Consider the following 19,955-nt stretch of genomic DNA (forward strand, 5'->3'; position numbering starts at 1 on the left):
TAATTATTTGAAACCAGGTGCCTTTCAGTAACTGTTTACAGCCCAGAGCTCTCAGGTGACCCTTGTGAAAAAAAAACATCCATCGAATCTTCAATTTTAAACTACAAATCTTCAAAATTTTACAAAAAGGAAGCCCTGGTGACAATATGCAGTCAGTGACTCCAGGGAAGCCAGCAGACCCATAGAGACATGTTGCTCCTGCTGATGTCATTGGTCTATGGGAAAGGAAGTGAAACTGCTTAGCTCCGAGGAACAAAAACAAGAAATGCTGGATTCACTCAGCAGGTCTGGCAGCATCTGTGGAAAGAGAAGCAGAGTTAACGTTTCGGGTCAGTGACCCTTCTTCGGAACTGGAACCAGTTCCGAAGAAGGGTCACTGACCCGAAACGTTAACTCTGCTTCTCTTTCCACAGATGCTGCCAGACCTGCTGAGTGAATCCAGCATTTCTTGTTTTTGTTTCAGATTTCCAGCATCCGCAGTATTTTGCTTTTATTTTAGCTCCGAGGAATATGTTGTCTGTCATGTCCTGTGCATAACAAATGGAGTGCCAGTGATGTGCCAGTACAGATTACCTAGCAAAACACTGAGACATAGAAATTCAGGGTTGTGTGATATTCGTTGCCACTGTCAGTGCTTAATGGATAACAGAGTGTGTCGGCATCTGCCACACAGCTTCCTGGTTCAGCCTTAGTCTTTCTCAGGTAGCTGAGAAAGTGGAACTTCTGCCTCTGCCCTTAAAAACATGGGCTGTCCTTTCCTTGGTCCTTCTCAGCCAAGTGCAGCACAAGTGACCCACTGGCCCCCACAGACTTCACATGGTCGAAGTTGCCACTCTCTCGTCTAGCTGTTCAGCTCTCGTCTGTAACCATGGCTGCAACACGGAATCTAAATCAGGATTGTCAGCCTGCCACACCAGTGAAATGCAAACCATTTCCACAAAGAGAAAGAACTTGCATTTATATGGCACCTTTCACAATTGCAGGACGTCCCAAAGTGTCTTACAGCCAATAAAGAACTTTTAAAGGACAGTCACTGTTGTAATGTAATGGCAGCCAATTTGCACACAGCAATGTCCCACAAGCTACAATGTGATAATGACATGATAATCCATTTTCATGATGTTGGTTGAGGAATAAATATTGGCCAGGACACCAAAATAGTGCCTTGGGATCTTTTACATCCACCTGAGAGGGACAGGACCTCGGTTTAAGATCTCAACCGAAAAATGGCACCTCTGACATTGCAGAACTCCCTTAGCACTGCACTGATCAGCCAGATTTTTGTGCTCAGATCTCTGGATTGGGACATGAACTATGATCTACTGACTCAGGTGAGAGATTCTTACTGAGTCAAGTTGAATATAAATAACAACAATGACTGAATGAACTGCTTCAACATGGATCTCAGATTCAGTGCTATAATACCAATAAGCCACTTCAACACAGCAGCAATCTTATAGCGCACAATAAAAAAAAAATTAGTTTGCAGGATGCGGGCATCGCTGGCAAGGCCAGCATTTAACATTGGGCAAATTATGGACTGAAGGACAAATTGTATGCTGTTTGGGCAATTGTTTTAACAAACTCTGGTAGCTTTTCCATGACATACATATCTATTAAGATTACATTTTGCTTTTATCTCAAATATAATCTTAACAGGATTTGACTATAACGAAATTAAACTCTATCAGAATTCTTGCTGGGGAGAGTTAAATGAAATGCATTCTGGTAAGGCTACAAATTTTAAAACCTGCACAATAAATTGAGTACTGATGAGGCAAGCTCTGAAGTCACTTACAACTTCATCACTCAAATTCTGTCCTATTCCTAAACTTGACAGAGAATGAACTCATAATCTTAGTACTTGCTGCAATCAGAAATAAAGTGCTCCCCAATAAAACTAAACCAACCGTAATAATGTCATAAAGTTTGTGAAGACAGATAGAAATAAAACCATTTGGTATGTGGGAACAAAGATTTAAACCAAATTAACTGATTGAGATTACAGTTTGCTTTTATCTCAAATATAATCTCAACAGGATTTGACTATAACAAAATTAAACGATATCAGAATTCTTGCTGGGGATGCTGAACATTCTGTACTCAGCAAAGGTCTCAGTTTTATCCCCTTACACCCCCACCTTAATGAAGTTCGCGCTCAGCATGACGTTGAACTCTTCTTCCATCGCCTCCGCCTCCGGGCTCACTTCTTTGACCAGGAGTCCTCCCCCCGACCAGCGGACCCATTCACCCACCTCCAGCATTCTCCCTCTACCTGGACCCCTCACCCTGGCCTCTTACCCGCTCTTGATGTCTTCATTAAAAACTGTCGGTGAGACATTGGTCATCTCAATTTCTCTGCTCCCCTCACTCACTCTAACCTGTCCCCCTCTGAAATTGAGGCACTCCGTTCTCTCAGGTCTAACCCCGACATGGTCAGCAAACCTGCAGACAAGGGTGGTGCTGTTGTTGTATGGTGTACCGACCTCTACCTTGCAGAAGCTCAAAGCCAACTCACAGACACTTCTTCCTACCTCCCCCTGGACCATGACCCCACCACCGAACATCTAGCCACCGTCCAAAGGACTGTCACTGACCTCATCTCCTCTGGAGATCTTCCCTCTACAGCTTCCAACCTCATAGTCCCGCAACCCCGGACAGCCCGCTTCTACCTCCTTCCCAAAATCCACAAACGGGACTGTCCCGGCAGACCCATTGTGGCAGCCTGCTCCTGCCCTACTGAACTTATTTCTTCCTATCTTTTCTCCGCTGGTCCAGTCTCTTCCCACCTACATCCGTGACTCTTCTGACGCCCTATGTCATTTTGACAGTTTCCAGTTTCCTGGTCCCAACCGCCTCCTCTTCACTATGGACGTCCAATCGCTCGACACCTCCATCCCCCACCAGGATGGTTTGAGGGCTCTCCGCTTCTTCCTGGAACAGAGGCCCAACCAGTCCCCATCCACCACCACCCTCCTCCGCCTGGCTGAACTTGTTCTCACATTGAACAACTTCTCCTTCAACTCCACGCACTTCCTTCAAGTAAAAGGTATCGCTATGGGTACCCGCATGGGTCCTAGTTATGCCTGTCTTTTTGTGGGATATGTCGAGCATTCTTTGTTCCAGTCCTACTCAGGCCCCCTTCTCCAACTCTTTTTCCTGTACATTGATGACTGTATCGGTACCGTTTCCTGCTCCCGCCCCAAACTGGAAAACTTTATCAACTTTGCTTCCAATTTCCACCCTTCTCTCACCTTTACATGGTCCATCTCTGACACTTCCCTTCCCTTCCTCGATTTCTCAATCTCCATCTCTGGGGATAGGTTGTCTACTAATATCCATTATAAGCCCACCGACTCCCACAGCTACCTCGACTACACTTCTTCACACCCTACCTCCTGTAAGGACTCCATTCCATTCTCCCAGTTTCTCCATCTCTGACGCATCTGCTCTGATGATGCTACCTTCCATGACGGTGCTTCTGATATGACCTCCTTTTTCCTCAACCGAGGATTCCCCCCCACGATGACAGGGCCCTCAACTGTGTCCGACCCATTTCCCGCACCTCTTCCCTTAACCCTTCCCCTCCCTCCCAGAACCGTGACAGGGTTCCCCTTGTCCTCATTTTCCACCCTATCAGCCTCCATATCCAAAGGATCATCCTCCGCCATTTCCGCCACCTCCAGCGTGATGCCACTACCAAACGCATCTTCCCCTCTCTTCCCCTATCAGCATTCCGAAGGGATCGTTCCCTCTGCGACATCCTGGTCCACTCCTCCATTACCCCCACCACCTCATCCCCATCCTATGGCACCTTCCCCTGCAATCGCAGGAGGTGTAATACCTGCCCATTTACCTCCTCTCTCCTCACTATCCCAGGCCCCAAACACTCCTTTCAGGTGAAGCAGCGATTTACTTGTACTTCTTTCAATGTAGTATACTGTATTCGCTGCTCACAATGTGGTCTCCTCTACATTGGGGAGACTAAGCGCAGACTGGGTGACTGCTTTGCGGAACACCTCCGCTCAGTCTGCAAGCAGGACCCTGAGCTTCCAGTTGCTTGCCATTTCAACACTCCCCCCTCTGTCCTGGGATTGCTGCAGTGTTCCAGTGAACATCAACGCAAGCTCGAGGAACAGCATCTCATCTACCGATTAGGCACACTACAGCCTGCCGGACTGAACATTGAGTTCAATAATTTCAGAGCATGACAGCCCGCCATTTTACTTTCATTTTTAGTTATATTTTCTTTTTTACATTTTTTACAATTTTTTTTTTTGCATTTATTTCATTTCATCTTAGTTTGTTCAGTTTGCTTACCCACTGTTTTTTTCATGTTTGCACTTGCTGCTGTTCAATATTCAGTCCGTTAACACCCTATTTGCACTAATGCTTTGTCTTTCAACACACCATTAACATATTGTTTGCCTTTGCTCCATGACCTTTTGGTCAGCTATGTGAACTTGTCCAATCTGCACCTTCTCCTTTGTTATCTCTTGCCCCACCCTCACCTCACTTGCTTATAATCTGTGATTTTTCTAATATTTGTCAGTTCCGAAGAAGGGTCACTGACCCGAAACGTTAACTCTGCTTCTCTTTCCACAGATGCTGCCAGACCTGCTGAGATGTTCCAACATTTCTTGTTTTTATTTTATATTATAAACTGATTGAGGTCCTGGTTAAATCTAAACTCTAACTTAAGCTTGCACTCAGCTCTCCCTTTCCCATACATCGATTAGGTTGAGTGGAGTGTGCAGCCAGTGGCATGTGGGAAGTCAGGTTTCAGAGCTCAAGCTGCAGCTGGAGTCACTGTGGCGCATCCACGAGGCAGAGAACTACGTAGATAGCATGTTTAGGGAGGCGGTCACACTGCAGTTGAGCAGCATGCAGGCAGATAGGGAATGGATGACCGCCAGGCAGTCTAAGAGAACCAGGCAGGTAGTGCAGGAGTCCCCTGAGACGATTTCACTCGCTAACCCGTTTTCCATTTCGGATAGAGGTTAGGGTGATGGTTCCTCAGCGGAGTGAAGCCACAGCCAAGTCCATGGCACAACGAGTGGCTCAGCTGCACAGGAGGGGAGGAAGAAGAGTGGAAGTGCAGTAGTGATAGGGGATTCGTTATGGGAACAGACAGGAGTTTCTGCGGCTGTAGACGTGATTCTGGGATGGTATGTTGTCTCCCTGGGTCAAGGATGTCACATGGGAAGCAGCTGCAGGACATTCTTCTGAGAGCAGGTGAAAGGCCAGAGGTCGTAGTCCACATTGGTACCAACGACATAGATAGGAAGAGGGATGAAGTCCTGAAAGAAGATTTTAGGGAGCTAGCAAAGAGATTAAAAAGAGGACCTACAAAGCAGTAATCACAAGATTAGTCCCAGTGCCATGTGCTAGTGAGCATAGGAATGGGAGGATTGAGCAATTGAACATGTGGCTGGAGAACTCGTGTAGAGGGAGGGAATCAGATTTCTGGGCATTGGGACCAGTTCTGGAGCAGGTGGGACGTGTACGAGATGGATGGATGCACCTTGCAGGGCCGGGACTAATATCCTTGTAGGGAGATTTGCTAGTGCTCTTGAGGAAGGTTTAAACTAGATTGACGGGGATGGGAACCTGAGAGGGAGCTCAGGTTGTAGGGAGGCAAAACTGGTCACAGGAAGTAGAAAAGCAGTAAGCAAAATTAGAAGACAGACGAAGCAAAGGCAAGCATCAAATAGGATCAGAATGCGGAATAATGTTAAAAAGACAAAGTTAAGGGCCCTCTTTCTGAATGCATGCAGCATTCACAACAAGGTAGATGTTTTGAAGACACAAATATAGGTAAATAGGTACGATTTAATTGCCATAACAGAGTCGTCGTTACAGGGTTGCCAAGACTGGGAACTGAATACTCAAGGATATTCGTCATTTAGGAAGGATAGGCAAAAAGGAAAAGGAGGTGGGGTAGTGTTCTTAATAAGGGATGAGATCAGTACATTAGTGAGAGATGATCTTAGATTGAAGGACCAAGATGTAGAATTAGTTTGGGTGGAGCTAAGAAACAGCAACGGGCAGCAAACATTAGTAGGAGTTGTTTGTAGGCCACTAACAGTAGTGGTAGTGTTGGGCATGGTATAAATCAGGAAATTAGAGGTGCATGTAACATGGGTAATACAGTAATAATGGGTCACATCAATTAATGCTGTGGAGGATGAATTCCTGGAGTGTGTACAAGATGGGTTTGTGAAGCAGTACATTGAAGAACCAACTGGGGATTGGGCTATTTTAGGTTTAGTATTATGTAATGAGAAAGGACTAATTAATAACCTTGCTGTAAAGAAGCCTTCGGGAAATAGTGACCATAATATATTAGAATTTTACGTTAATTTTGAAAGTGATATGGTTCATTCTGAAACTCGGGTCTCAAATCTGAAAAAAGGAAACTATGAAGGTATGAGCTGCAAGTTGTCTATGGTGGATTGGGAAAATACACTAAAAGATTTGATGGTAGATAGGCAATGGCTAGTATTTAAAGAAGTAGTGGAAGACACAAAAACCCAACAGGAAAGATGAATCAACCATGGCTAACAAAAAAAGTTAAAGATTGCATTAGATCAAAGGAAGTTTATAAGGTCGCCAGAAAAAGTGGTAAGCCCGAGGATTGAGAGCAATTTAGAATCCAGCAAAGGATGACCAAGAAACTGATAAAGAAAGGGAAAAGAGAATATGAATGCAAGCTAGTTACAAACATAAAGGTATGTAAAAAGGAAAAGATTGGCAAGGACAATATGGGTCCATTACAGGCGGAGTCAGGGGAATTTATAATGGAGAATAGGGAAATGGCGGAGAAACTAAACAATTACTTTGTGTCTGTCTTCGCAGAGGAAGATACAGAAAATCTCCCAGAAATACTAAGGAACCAAGGGACTTGTGAAAGTGAGGAACTGAAAGAAATTAGAATTAACAAAAAGCGGTAGTACTTGAAAAATTAACTGGATTGTAGGTTGAAAAATCCCCTGGACCAGATGAACTACATCCCAGAGTGTTGAAGGAGGTGGCTATAGAGATAATGGATGCATTCGTGGTTATCTTTCAAAATTCTATAGATTCTGGAAAGGTTCCTGCAAACTGGAAAGTAGCAAATTAATCCCACTATTTAAGAAAGGAAGGAGAGAGAAAACTGGGAACTACAGACCTGTTCGTTTGGTATCGATAATAGGGAAAATGTTAGAATCTGTTCTAAAGGATGTGATAACTAGACACTTAGAAAATAATGATATGATTGGGCAGAGTCAACATGGATTTATGAAAGGGAAATCATGTTTGGCAAACCTATTAGAGTTTTTTGAGGATGTTACTTGTAGCATAGATAAAGGAGGACCAGTGGATATGGTATATTTGGATTTTCAGAAGGTTTTTGATAAGGTCCCACACAAGAGGCTAGTAAACAAAATTAGAGCACATGGGACTCGGGGTAATATACTAGTATGGATTGAGAATAGGTCAACAGACACAAAACAGAGAGTAGGAATAAACGGGTCATTCTCAGGATGGCAGGCTGTTACTGTTTGGATAATGCAAGGATCAGAGCTGGGGCCACAGCTGTTCACGACTATATCAATGATTTGAATGTGGGGACCAAATGTAATGTTTGCAAATTTGCTGATAACACAAAACTAGCGGACAATTTAAATTGTGAGGAGGATGCAAGGAGGCTTCAAGGAGACTTGGACAGGCTAAGTGAATGGACAAGAACGTGGCAGATGGAATAGAATGTGAATAAGTGTGAAGTTATCCACTTTGGTAGGAAAAACAGAAATGCAGAGTATTTCTTACATGGTGAGAGGTTGGGAAGTGTTGATGTCCAAAGCGACCTGGTGTTTTGGTTCATGCACTAAAAGCTAGCATGCAGGTGCAGCAAGCAATTAAGAAGGCGAATGGTATGTTGGCCTTCATCACATGGGGTTTTGAATACAGGAGTAAAGAGGTTTGCTGCAATTGTATAGAATCTTGGTGAGACCGCACCTGGAATATTGTGTACAATTTTGGTCTCCTTATCTAAGGAAGGATATGCTTGCCATTGAGGGAATGCAGAATGAGGTTCACCAGACTAATCCCTGGGATGGCGGGATTGTCTTATGAGGAGAGATTGAAGAAACTGGACCTATATTCTCTAGAGTTTTGAAGAATGAAATGTGATCTTATTGAAACTTAGATTTCTTACAGGGCGTGACAGGGTGGATGTAGTTAGGATGTTTACCCGAGCTGGTGAGTCTAGAACCAGATGACCCCGGGTAGACCCTTTACAACTGACATGAGGAGGAATTTCTTCACTCAGAGAGTGGTGAATCTGTGGAATTCTCTACCCCAGAGGGCTGTGGAAGTTCAATCATTGAGCATGTTCAAGGCAGAAATCGATAGATATCTGGATAGCAATGACATCAAGGGATATGGGGATAGCGTGGGAAAGTGGCATTGAGGCAGATGATCAGCCATGATCTAGTTGAATGGTGGAGCAGGCTCGATGGGCTGAAAGGCCTACTCCTGCTCCTATGTTGCTAATTTTAGCATCAGTGCAAAGACCAAAATGCTTCGCGCAAACGCTAACTTTTGTAGTGTAAGAGGGAACATAGGAACAGGAGTAGGTCATTCAGCCCATCGAGCCTGCTCCACCATTCAATTAGGTCATCGCGGATCAGTATCTTAACTCCATTTACCTGCCTTTGTTTAAAGGCCTGCTACTCGGCCTGAACCCGACGGGACCCGACGACATGTGTTGGGTTCGGGTCGGGTCAAGTTGCTCTTCTGGGTCCGGCTTTCGGGCTCGGGTCGGATCGGGCCAGGTCCGGGTCAGACACGCACATTACTACCTTTTGCTCTGCTGGGAGGAAATGGGGAGTTGAGTAAGTAAGCGTCAACATTTGAAAAGCCTGCCTGAGCTGGGAGTTCGGGATGTCAAGGAGGGAAACGTGCATCTGGACTTCAGACTCTGAGTCTGCGCAGTGAGTGTCTCTATGATGTCATTGCGCTCATGCTGCAGCTTCCTTCCATTCTATCCATCCAAAAGTGGTAAGTACAGTGAGTGAATCATGGATGTAAAATGAATGCTGTCAACTGGAGAAAGTGAACATTCCTGTGGTCGGGTCGGGCTCGGGTCAAATCGGGCTCGGGTCGGGTCGGGCGCGGGAAAAAATGGAAGGGGTAAAAATGGGGTAAGAGAAACCTTTCTCAGGCCAGGCTCAGGTCCGACGTGGTTCTGTCGTGTTCGGGTTGGGGTTTTTTTTTCCAGACCCGAGCAGGCCTTTAGCCTTTGTTCTATAACCCTGGCCTAACAAAAACTCAGCAATCTCAGTTTTGAAATTTTCAATTGACCCCCAGCTGCAACAACATTTTTTGGAAGAGAGTTCCAGATTTCCACTATCCTTTGTGTGAGGAAGTACTTCCTGACATCAACTCTAAATGGCTTAGTTGTAATTTTAAGGTTATACCACCTTGTTCTGGATTCCTCTACCAGAAGAAATAATGTCTATCTACCCTATCAATTCCTTTGATCATCTTAAACTGATCAATTAGATCACCCTTGAATCCTCTGTACTCATGGGAATACAAGCCTTGTCTAAAAAACCAGTCCTTATAATTTAACCTTTAGCCCAGGTATCATTCTAGCGAATCTGTGCTGAACCCCCTCAAAGGCCAATATATTGTTCCCGAGGTGTGATGCCCAGAACGGGACATTGTACTCTAAATGGGATCTAAAGCATAATATAATTGTAATGTAAAATCCACCTCCTTGTATTCCAGTTCCCTTGAGATAAAGGTCAACATTCCATTAGCCTTTTTAATTATTTTTGTACCTATCCTCTAGTCTTTAGTGATTTCTGTACCTGGGCCTTTAAATCACTCTGTTTTCTCACATTTCCTTGCTTCTCACCATTTTGAAAATATGCTAATCCATCTTGGATCCAAAGTTGATGACCTCACCCTCCCCCATATTGAACACCATTTGCCACAGTTTTGCCCACTCACTTAATCTGTCAATGCACATTGAAAGGTTTTTCTTACCCCATCTTTACAAGACGCCTTGGCAGCTTTCCTAAATTTGATTCACTGTTGACCTACTCACTTACCTAGAGTAACCTGAACATTTTTTCTGAAAGAATAATGCAAGGAAGAATTGAAAAGAAAAATCCCATCTACCCCTCTTCTTAGAGAATGTATAATCCTCTCTGTCATGGGCTCTGTCCCAATTAATTTATACAAAAGTGACAAATTGCAGATAAAACTTGAAAGCTAAACTTCTCCTGAATCATTAAGGTAATCTGGCAAATATCAGTGTGGACCAACAACCAAAATTATTAAATGCTGACTAGTGCTTTCGACAGATGTTGTCATTATTGCCTGAGGAGCACAAGAATCATTAGGTTCCACTACAGCATTTGATCATTTATGTATAAACTGATTCTTAAAACTTTCAGTTCTTAATTAGATAGTTACCTTGTTTTTTTTAAAGGGTTAATTCATATCTGCATGTCTTCACTGCACATCTGTTCAATGTATCTGTTAAACCAGGTAAAAAGGAAAGAAAATCTTTTAATGTCATTGTACCTTTGAAATTCATTAATATTGCACAATGTTTGAAGAGAATATAGCACCATCCAGTAGAAAAGTTGGCTTTCTCTGAAAGCAGTTTCCACGAGGAGGCAATCCTGATTTTTAGAATATTAGAATTAGATCTAAGTCTTTAAAATGATAGCTCATTATGGAATAAAAGCAAAATACTGCGGATGCTGGAAATCTGAAATTAAAAACAAGAAATGCTGGAATCACTCCGCAGGTCTGGCAGCATCTGTGGAAAGAGAAGCAGAGTTAACGTTTCGGGTCAGTGACCCTTCTTCGGAACTGACAAATATTAAAAATGTCAGGTTATAAGCAAGTGAGGTGGGGGTGGGGCAAGAGATAACAAAGGAAAAGGTGCAGAACTTCAACGCAAGCTTGAGGAACAGCATCTCATCTACTGGTTCGGCACACTACAGCATGCCGGACTGAACATTGAGTTCAATAATTTCAGAGTATGACAGCCCCCATTTTACTTTCATTTTTACTTGTTTTTTCTTTTTTCTTCTTTTTTTCCTTTTGTACATTTTTTACAACCTTTTTTTGCATTTATTTCATTTCACCTTAGTTTGTTCAGTTTGCTTACCCACTGTTTTTTTTCATGTTTGCACTTGCGGCTGTTCAATATTCAGTCCGTTAATACCTATTCTGTACTAATGCTTTGTCTTTCAACACACAATTAACATATTGTTTGCCTTTGCTCCGTGACCTTTTGGTCAGCTATGTGGCCTTGTCCAATCTGCACCTTCTCCTTTGTTATCTCTTGCCCCACCCTCACCTCACTTGCTTATAACCTGTGACATTTTTAATATTTGTCAGTTCCGAAGAAGGGTCACTGACCCGAAACGTTAACTCTGCTTCTCTTTCCACAGATGCTGCCAGACCTGCTGAGTGGTTCCAGCATTTCTTGTTTTTAGCTCGTTATAGAATTCTGACGTAAATCCTGCAACACAAACTGTGAAGATAATAGATTACTTACTGAAAGCAAACTAACACATCTTACAGAATATCACAGAAAGTCTACCTCCAACTGTGTGCCTCTATAGGAACTGCTCATAAAATCAACCTCAGCAGCCCTCAGATAAACTCTGCTAGCCTAGTGTCAATCAAGCTATCATGCTATCCAACTTAAAAACACTGCAGTTTCCCTAATGGTACATCACAACCTTACTTTTAACACTGTAAATTTTATTTTGTAATCATATAGTTGTTGCTATTTTAAAATCCAATATTATACCACATATATTCAATATTTCCAGGTGAACATTATCGCTTTCTTGCAAGCATATTGCTTTCTCTCATAATTGACTTTTATAAAGTGTCAGCTTGGCTCAGTGGTAATGATCTTGACTTTGAGTTAGAAGGGTGTGGGTTCCAGCACTTCTTCAGGACTTTAGAGCATCACTGAGGGAGTGCGGCATTGTAGTGATGAGATTGATACCTTGCCTCTCTGTTCAGGTGGGTGTAAAAGATCACATGGGCACTTTCTCAAAGAAAAGCAGTGTTTTCTCCCAATATCCTGGCCAACATTCATCCCTCGCCCAACACCATCAAACTAGTTTAGCTGGTCATTGTCTGTGTGACCTTACAGTATAGAAATTGGCTACAAACAACAGAGATTTGCACTTCAAATGTAATTCATTTTGGAGATCTTGAGGATGAAAAAGGCACTATTTAAATGACAATCATTTTCTTCTTCAAAGCTGCCAATTCCGATATTGTTGATAACATTCTTAATGTTGTAAAACCATGTATCCTCCACATAGTGTGAGTATTGTCTCGGGGGATGTGCTAGCCTACATATAAAAGTTTTGCCTCTTGCACGTCCACCACTGCAGACACCACATATTATATGGAACATACAAATCACTGAAAAAAATGTTGAAAGCAAAATACAAAAGAGAAAGGGAGCTAGTCATTTCTTGGTGCTTTTACTGTCCTTGGTATAACCTGGCTTCTTCCCAAGTAGAGAAGTCAAGCAGTTGCCAAACCATAGAATCTTCCAAACATGGAATTGACCCCAGTATGGCACTAAAATAGGTGAGGAACTGCAGATGGATTGATTTGAACTTTCCAAAGTGTGCTTCATTCTGGAGCTGAGCTGCTAGGTTGAATTTACAAATGGCACTCTAGTAAGGGAGGGAGGTAGAAACCAGGTAACAAAATACCTGTCAGTTGAACATTAATTTTGGAGCAGTCACTGTAGCATAATGTAATATAATGTGAGTGTCATCACAGGAAGTGATGTAATAGAACTTGTAGCATGAAACTGCAAGTCATAGATAGCAGATGGATGTAAATAAAATCCTGTTCCTGTAACCGTCAATCTCTCAGATATTCTGTTACAAGACTAATCAGCATCTGAATATTATATGGCGGCAGCAAGTAAACTGAAGAAATGGAAAAATCACTGCCCTTACTGGAGAACGTCAAGTAAGTAGTTGGATGGAACAAAGCAGAGGCTAACAAAGTACTGTACTGCATCAGGTCTCGCGAGAAACCAGACAAGGAGCAGGTCAGTACATTATTATATGCACTGGGGGAGTGTGCAGACGACATCCTCATAACACAGGGCATTGATGAAGAAAAAGCTACATACGAGGAGGTTAATAAGGCTGCGGAGTCATACTTTAATGTAAGAGAAAACGAGATTCTCGAGTGCCCAAGTTCAATAAACGGTCTCAGCAGAGAGGAGAAAGTACTGATTCTTTTATCAATGACTTATATAAGCTCGCTGAAGATTGTGCGTACGGCAGTTTGTGGGAAGAGTTAACTAGAGACGGGATCGGGGTCAGAGTGGCAGACGATGCTCTCTCAGATCATCTGTAGTCAAGGGATGATCTTACATTAGCTAAGACGATTCAGATAAGCAGGCAAGCAGACGTTAGAAAGTGTAACTGTGTTGTCATTTGTGGGAACAGGGAGAGTCCGATCTCAAAAATAGCAGACTCCATTGAATACTTAGAGAAAGCAAAGGTGAAAAATGGCGGTCGAAGACAGAAAAGGCGGGATGAGCATTTAGAGTCAGCAGCGTCTCACTGCAGGAGGTGTGGCCGAGTGAGGCACTGGCAGGAAAATTGCCCAGCCAGAGAAGCGGAGTGTTTTATTTGTAAAAAGAGGGGGCACTTCCAATTGGTGTGCTGCAGCAAGAAACCAGAGCTGCATAGTATAAAAAGCAAACCCAAATAAAATAAGAAAATTAATTAAATACAAAACGTACAATATGTTGAATTACCGTTTCAAGGAGCAAGTGAAGATTCCTGCACAGCAGAGACTCTTGTAGGAGGCTATCAGACAAGATTGAAACTGGACACTGCAGCAGCAGTTTCAGTACCGGCAGACATGGAGATGTCTCCAATTAAGAAAGTAAGCATCAGAACTACAGGTAAAAAACTGTGTGGACCTGGAGGCATTGAACTGAAGGTAATAGGAGAGCTGGAAATGATTGAGTTTCCAGGGAAAAGAAATTCCTGAGATATTATATATTATTAAGAATCAGAATAGTTCGCTATTAAGCAGAAAAGCTTGCACAGATTTACAGTTAATATGCAGATTTGAAGAGCTGAAAGGAATTTTAGAACTGAATTCCCTAAATTATTGAAAGGATTGGGAAAACTAAACATAGCCTACCACATCACATTGAGAAAAGATGCGGAACCACTGTGCTTAAATACACCAAGAAAAGTTTCACACCCACTCCTAGAGAAAGTTAAGAAAGAAATCGAGTTAATGACCAATTAGGGAGTCATTTCACCAGTTACTAAGCCTACAGGATGACCTTCAGGTATGGTTCCAGTGAAGAAACCAAATGGTCCATCTGAATGTGTGTAGACCTTATGCAATTAAATAAGACTGTAGAGCAGGAAATACATCCAATGAGATCAGTGGATGAGAGTCTGATAAAGCCAGGGAAAAGTACGATTTTCACTAAATTAGATGCCAACAGTTGATTTTGGCAAGTACCTTTAGATGAAGAATTTAAACAATTGACCACTTTTATAACACCATTTGGAAGGTTCTGTTTTAACAGATTACCTTTTGGAATTACATCAGCACTGGAAATTTTCCGAAGAACAATGTCTAGAATCCTGGAGGAATTAGAAGGGATCATCTATCACCTGGGCGACATGTCGATCCACGGTGAAAGTCAACAGGAACACGATGCGAGAGTGCGAGCAGTGTTGCAGAGACTACAAGAAGCTGGTCTCACACTGAATGAGAAGTGTGTCTTTTCACAACAAAAGGTGAGATTTCTAAGTCATATTATTGATGGATCAGGCATCAGGGCAGACCTTCAATAGACGAAAGTCATCAAAGACTTTCCTGAGCCTAAGAACATCACAGAATTGCAAAGGTTCAAGGGCATGGTCAGTCAGGTGGGAAGGTTTTTGCCAAAGCTGGCTATGATAAATGAACCACTGTGACAGTTATTAAAGAATGAAAAGGCCTGGTGTTGGAGAGAGAAGTACTAGCACATTATGACCCAAACCTACCATTATAACAGTGGAGGCAGCAGCAACAGGGCTAGATGCAGCCATGTTTCAGGTACAAAGCGATGGGAATCACAGGTCTATATATTTTGCATCTCGTTCTTTGACAGAAACAGAGCAAAGATATGCCGTCATCAAGGAGGAAGTGCTGGCAGTGACTTGGGCATGCAAGAAATTCTCTGACTATGTGCTAGGTCTTCAATTTAAGATTGAAATGGATCTCAAACTGTAAGTTAGTCTGCTAAATACAAAAGAACTAGCAAAGTTACCTCCAAGAGTGCAAAGGTTTCGTTTGAGGTTAATGAGATTTGACGCTGAAACCAAATGTTCCTGGGAAGCGGCAAATAACAGCGATGCATTATCATGCATTACATCAGCAGGACCTGAAGAAGGTCAAAGGTGGTGATGACAAAGAAGCAGCAGATCCAAGAGGGACAATCAAGATGTTAGAGCCTACTGAATCTACAGAGCTGCAATCAGACATCAACCCAGAGGACAACCTGAGTAAAGAACTTGAGTCATCAAATAGTTGTATTGAAATACAAAAGAATGAGGAGGATCGAGAAGACTCAAAACCCCAGACATCTTCTAAAGAGAGAAGAACGCATTATGGCAGAATTGTAAAAACGTCACAGTGGTTAACATTCTGAGAAGTGAAGTTAGAGTCTTGGTGGGGTGGTGGGGGGGGGGGGGGGGGGGGGGGGTGCGGGGGATGTAGTATAATGTATTATAGGGTTGTTACTGGGCAGAATATGTAAATAGTCTGAGTGTCATCACAGCATGTGATAGAACAGAACTTGTACAGAACCTTGTGTAGAGTGGAACTGGAAGCCGTAGATAGCAGACGCTGTGACATCTCAGACTGAAAGAATCAAACTTGAAGTCACAGATTTAACTTTAACAAAGATTTAACAAGCTTTTACTAGAGGATCCTTCTTACCGGTGCTATTCCAATACTCAAGCCCCCACATACAATCAGCTATCATGACATCCCTCCCTTACCAGACCAAAACATGTCCATGAATTTCCTGCTTGGTGATTGTATCTTAAACCCCATCCCTCACTAAACATACTGTAATAAATTTCATAAACAAACTTAACAAATCATTATTTTCCTAACTCACTGAGTAAATGAATTCTTTCAAGGGCAATGTTCTGTGTACACACTTTTGTTTTGGACATAATCACAACGCAGAATCTTCATATTGTTTTGGTGGTCTCCTCTCACACCGTGGTCTGCCTGTTGTCTCAGGAACTTTAGTCACCACGTCAACACTAGGAAATGTCGTCGGCCCCTCTGGAACTGATGTTTCTCCCTCTGGATCACATGCTGTCTGTCTGTCTGCCAACAGCATCACTGGCTTGGACTTCTGGATGTCAGCTTCACCTCAACTCCTACATCAGCCTACAGGCTGTTGTGTCATTGTCACCATGATACCTTTTGACACATGAAGAATTTCTATCATACCATACTCCTTCTGGAGACTGCACAGTCACATTGTTTCCCTTCCTGGCAATAAGTGTGCGGCTTGGGATAATATGGTGTATCCACCGACACGGACTCTCCCGTCTCAGCAATACTTCATCACCTGGCATCACATCAGACTGTCTAGCTCTCCTTCTGTGCTCTGCATAAAACTCTGCAGCACCACTTTTATCAGCATCACGATCTAGAACCTCCTGATCAACTCTAATGTCCCTCAGCTCTGGTATCCTGATGTGTATTTTGCATCCAAATAACAACTCCTCTGGGCTCTTTCCCGTCGTCATATGTGTAGTTGCTCTATACATGGCCACATATGACAACACCTCCTTCCAGTCTTTACCCTCAGCCTAAGCAATCCTCGTCCATTTCTCTAAGGATTGGTTTTGTCGTTCCTCTTCCCCATTTGCCGGTGAACATTTAGGGGTTACTCTGTGATGGTGAATGCCTGTGACTTGCATGTAATCTGCAAAATCTGTGAAATGAATTGTAGCTCATTGTCTACCAGAGTGACTGGTAGACCATGCCTTGTAAATATTTCAGTCAATGTAAATACCAATTTCTCTGCCGTTGTAGACTTCATTACCGCATACTCATAATAAGAGCTGTAATAGTCAATCATTAGTATGGACTCTCCTGATGGAAATGGGCCTAAGATGTCACTGCTACATCCACCCCTGGTCCAACCAGTAACAGTTACTGTGTACTGGTTCTGAAGGCTCTGCTTGACAAGTTGACATCCATGACACGTTTTGACAAACTGCTCCACATCTTTCGTCATCCCTGGCCGCCATACTTTGGTTCATAAGTTTTGCTAAGTACCAGCCACTCCCATGTGACCCTCATGAGCTAGCAACACCAGTCTAGGCCTAAGCTTTTGTGGCACTACAAGTCTGTTACCTCTGAGGACACACTGTGCACAGTTTAGCTCATATAACGATGTACACATTGAATAGGCAATTCTCCCAATTTCCAACTTGAATTCTCTGTCTGATGTCATCCAATTCTAGATCTTTGTCTAACTCTATCAATCTCTCTAATTGTCATTACTCAGGGTGTAGCATGAACGGCCACAAACCGCATGGACGATTCAGCTTCCTTCTCTAGTGAAGATCTATATATTTGATCCTCCCTCAGTAGTCATGACAGTGAGTCAGCAATGTTCATCTTTCCTGCAATGTAAACCACCTTGTACTTGTATTGCTGGAGTCTCAAATCCCATCTTTCAATTCTGGCACATGGTTTGGATCTGGGAGAATAAATCATCTGTCATGGCTTGTGATCCGTCACTAATTCAAACTCAATGCCGGACAAGTATGCATGGAATCTTTCACACAAATCCTAGGGCAGCTTTCTCCATCTAAGAATATCTCCTCTCCACATCTGTCAGAGATCTGCTTGCATAAGCAATGATCCCCGAGCCCTCAGCCTGCATTTGCACCAGCACAGCTCCTAATAAGAACATAGGGGCAGGAGTAGGCCTTTCAGCCCCTTGAGCCTGCTCCGCCATTCAATTATATCATGGCTGATCATCTACCTCAATGCCACTTTCCTGCACTATCCAATATCCCTTGATGCTATTAGTATCCAGATATCTATCGATTTCTGTCTTGAACATGCTCAATGATTGAGTTTCCACAGCCCTCTGGGGTAGAGAATTCCAAAGATTCATCACCCTCTGAGTGAAGAAATGTCTCCCCATCACAGTCTTAAATAGCCTATCCTTTATTCTGACAATATGTCCCCTTGTTCTAGACTCACCAGCCAAGGGAAACATCCTATCTACATTCACCCTGTCATGCCCTGTAAGAATTTTGTAAGTTTCAATGACATCATGTCTCATTCTTCGAAACACTAGAGAATACAGGCCCAGTTTCCTCAATCTCTCCTCATAAGACAATCCCGCCATCCCAGGAATTAGTCTGGTGAACCTCCGTTACACTCTTTCTATGGCAAGTTTATCCTTTCTTAGATAAGGAGACCAAAACTGTACACAATAGTCCAGGTGCATTCTAACCAAGGCTCTATACAATTGCAGCAAGACATTTTTACTCCTGTACTCAAATCCCTTTGCGATGAAGGCCAACATACCATTTGCCTCCATAACTGCTTGCTGCACCTACAGTCTAGCTTTTAGTGACTCATTAAAGAGGTCCCTTTGGACATCAACACTTCCCAACCTCTCACCATTTAAGAAATACTCTGCATTTCTGTTTCTTCTACCAAAGTGGATAACTTCAACTTGTTCACATTATATTCCATCTGCACGTTCTTGCCTACTCACTTTCCCTAAGTCCCCTTGAAGCCTTCTTGCATCCTCCTCACAACTTACATTGCCCGCTAGTTTTGTGTTATCAGCAAATTTGGAAATATTACATTTGGTCCCCACATTCAAATCATTGATAATAAAAACAAGAAATGCTGGAAATACTCAGCAGGTCTGGCAGCATCTGTGGAAAGAGAAGCAGAGTTAACGTTTCGGGTCAGTGACCCTTCTTCAGAACTGGCAAATATTAGAAATGTGAAAGGTTATAAGCAAGTAAAGCGGGGGTGGGGCAAGAGATAACAAAGGAGAAGGTGCAGACAGAACCAGGTCACAGAATAGCTGACCAGAAGGTCATGGAGCAAAGGCAAACAATATGTTAATAGTGTGTTGCAAAACAAAACATTAGTACAGATAGGGTGTTAACGGACTGAAAATTGAACAGCCGCAAGTACAAACATGAAAAAAATAGTGGGTAAGCAAACTGAACAAACTAAGATGAAATAAAATAAAACAAACACAAAAAATATATAAAAAAGAAAAAAATAACTAAAAATAAAAGTAAAATGGGAGTGGGGGGGGGGGGGGAGCCGTCATGCTCTGAAATTATTGAACTCAATGTTCAGGCTGTAGTGTGCCTAGTCGGTAAATGAGGTGCTGTTCCTCGAGCTTGCGTTGATGTTCACTGGAACACTACAGCAATCCCAGGACAGAGATGTGAGCATGAGGGGGGGGGGGGGGGGGGCGGGTGGGTGTTGAAATGGCAAGCAACCGGAAGCTTGGGGTCATGCTTTTGGACTGAGCGGAGGTGTTCCGCAAAGCGGTCACCCATTCTGCATTTGGTCTCCCCAGTGTAGAGGAGACCACATTGCGAGCAGCAAATACAGTATACTACATTGAAAATAGTACAAGTAAATCGCTGCTTCACCTAGCAGGAGTGTTTTGGGCCCTGGATAGTGAGGAGAGAGGAGGTAAATGGGCAGGTAGTACACCTCTGCGATTGCAGGGGAAGTGCCATGGGAAGGGGACGAGGTGGTGGGGGTAATGGAGGAGTGGACCAGGGTGGCACGGAGGGAATGATCCCTTCGGAATGCTGACAGGGGAAGGGAGGGGAAGATGCGTTTGGTAG

The sequence above is a fragment of the Heterodontus francisci genome, chromosome 14 (genome assembly GCF_036365525.1).
Source record: "Heterodontus francisci isolate sHetFra1 chromosome 14, sHetFra1.hap1, whole genome shotgun sequence".
Taxonomy (NCBI): Eukaryota; Metazoa; Chordata; class Chondrichthyes; order Heterodontiformes; family Heterodontidae; genus Heterodontus; species Heterodontus francisci.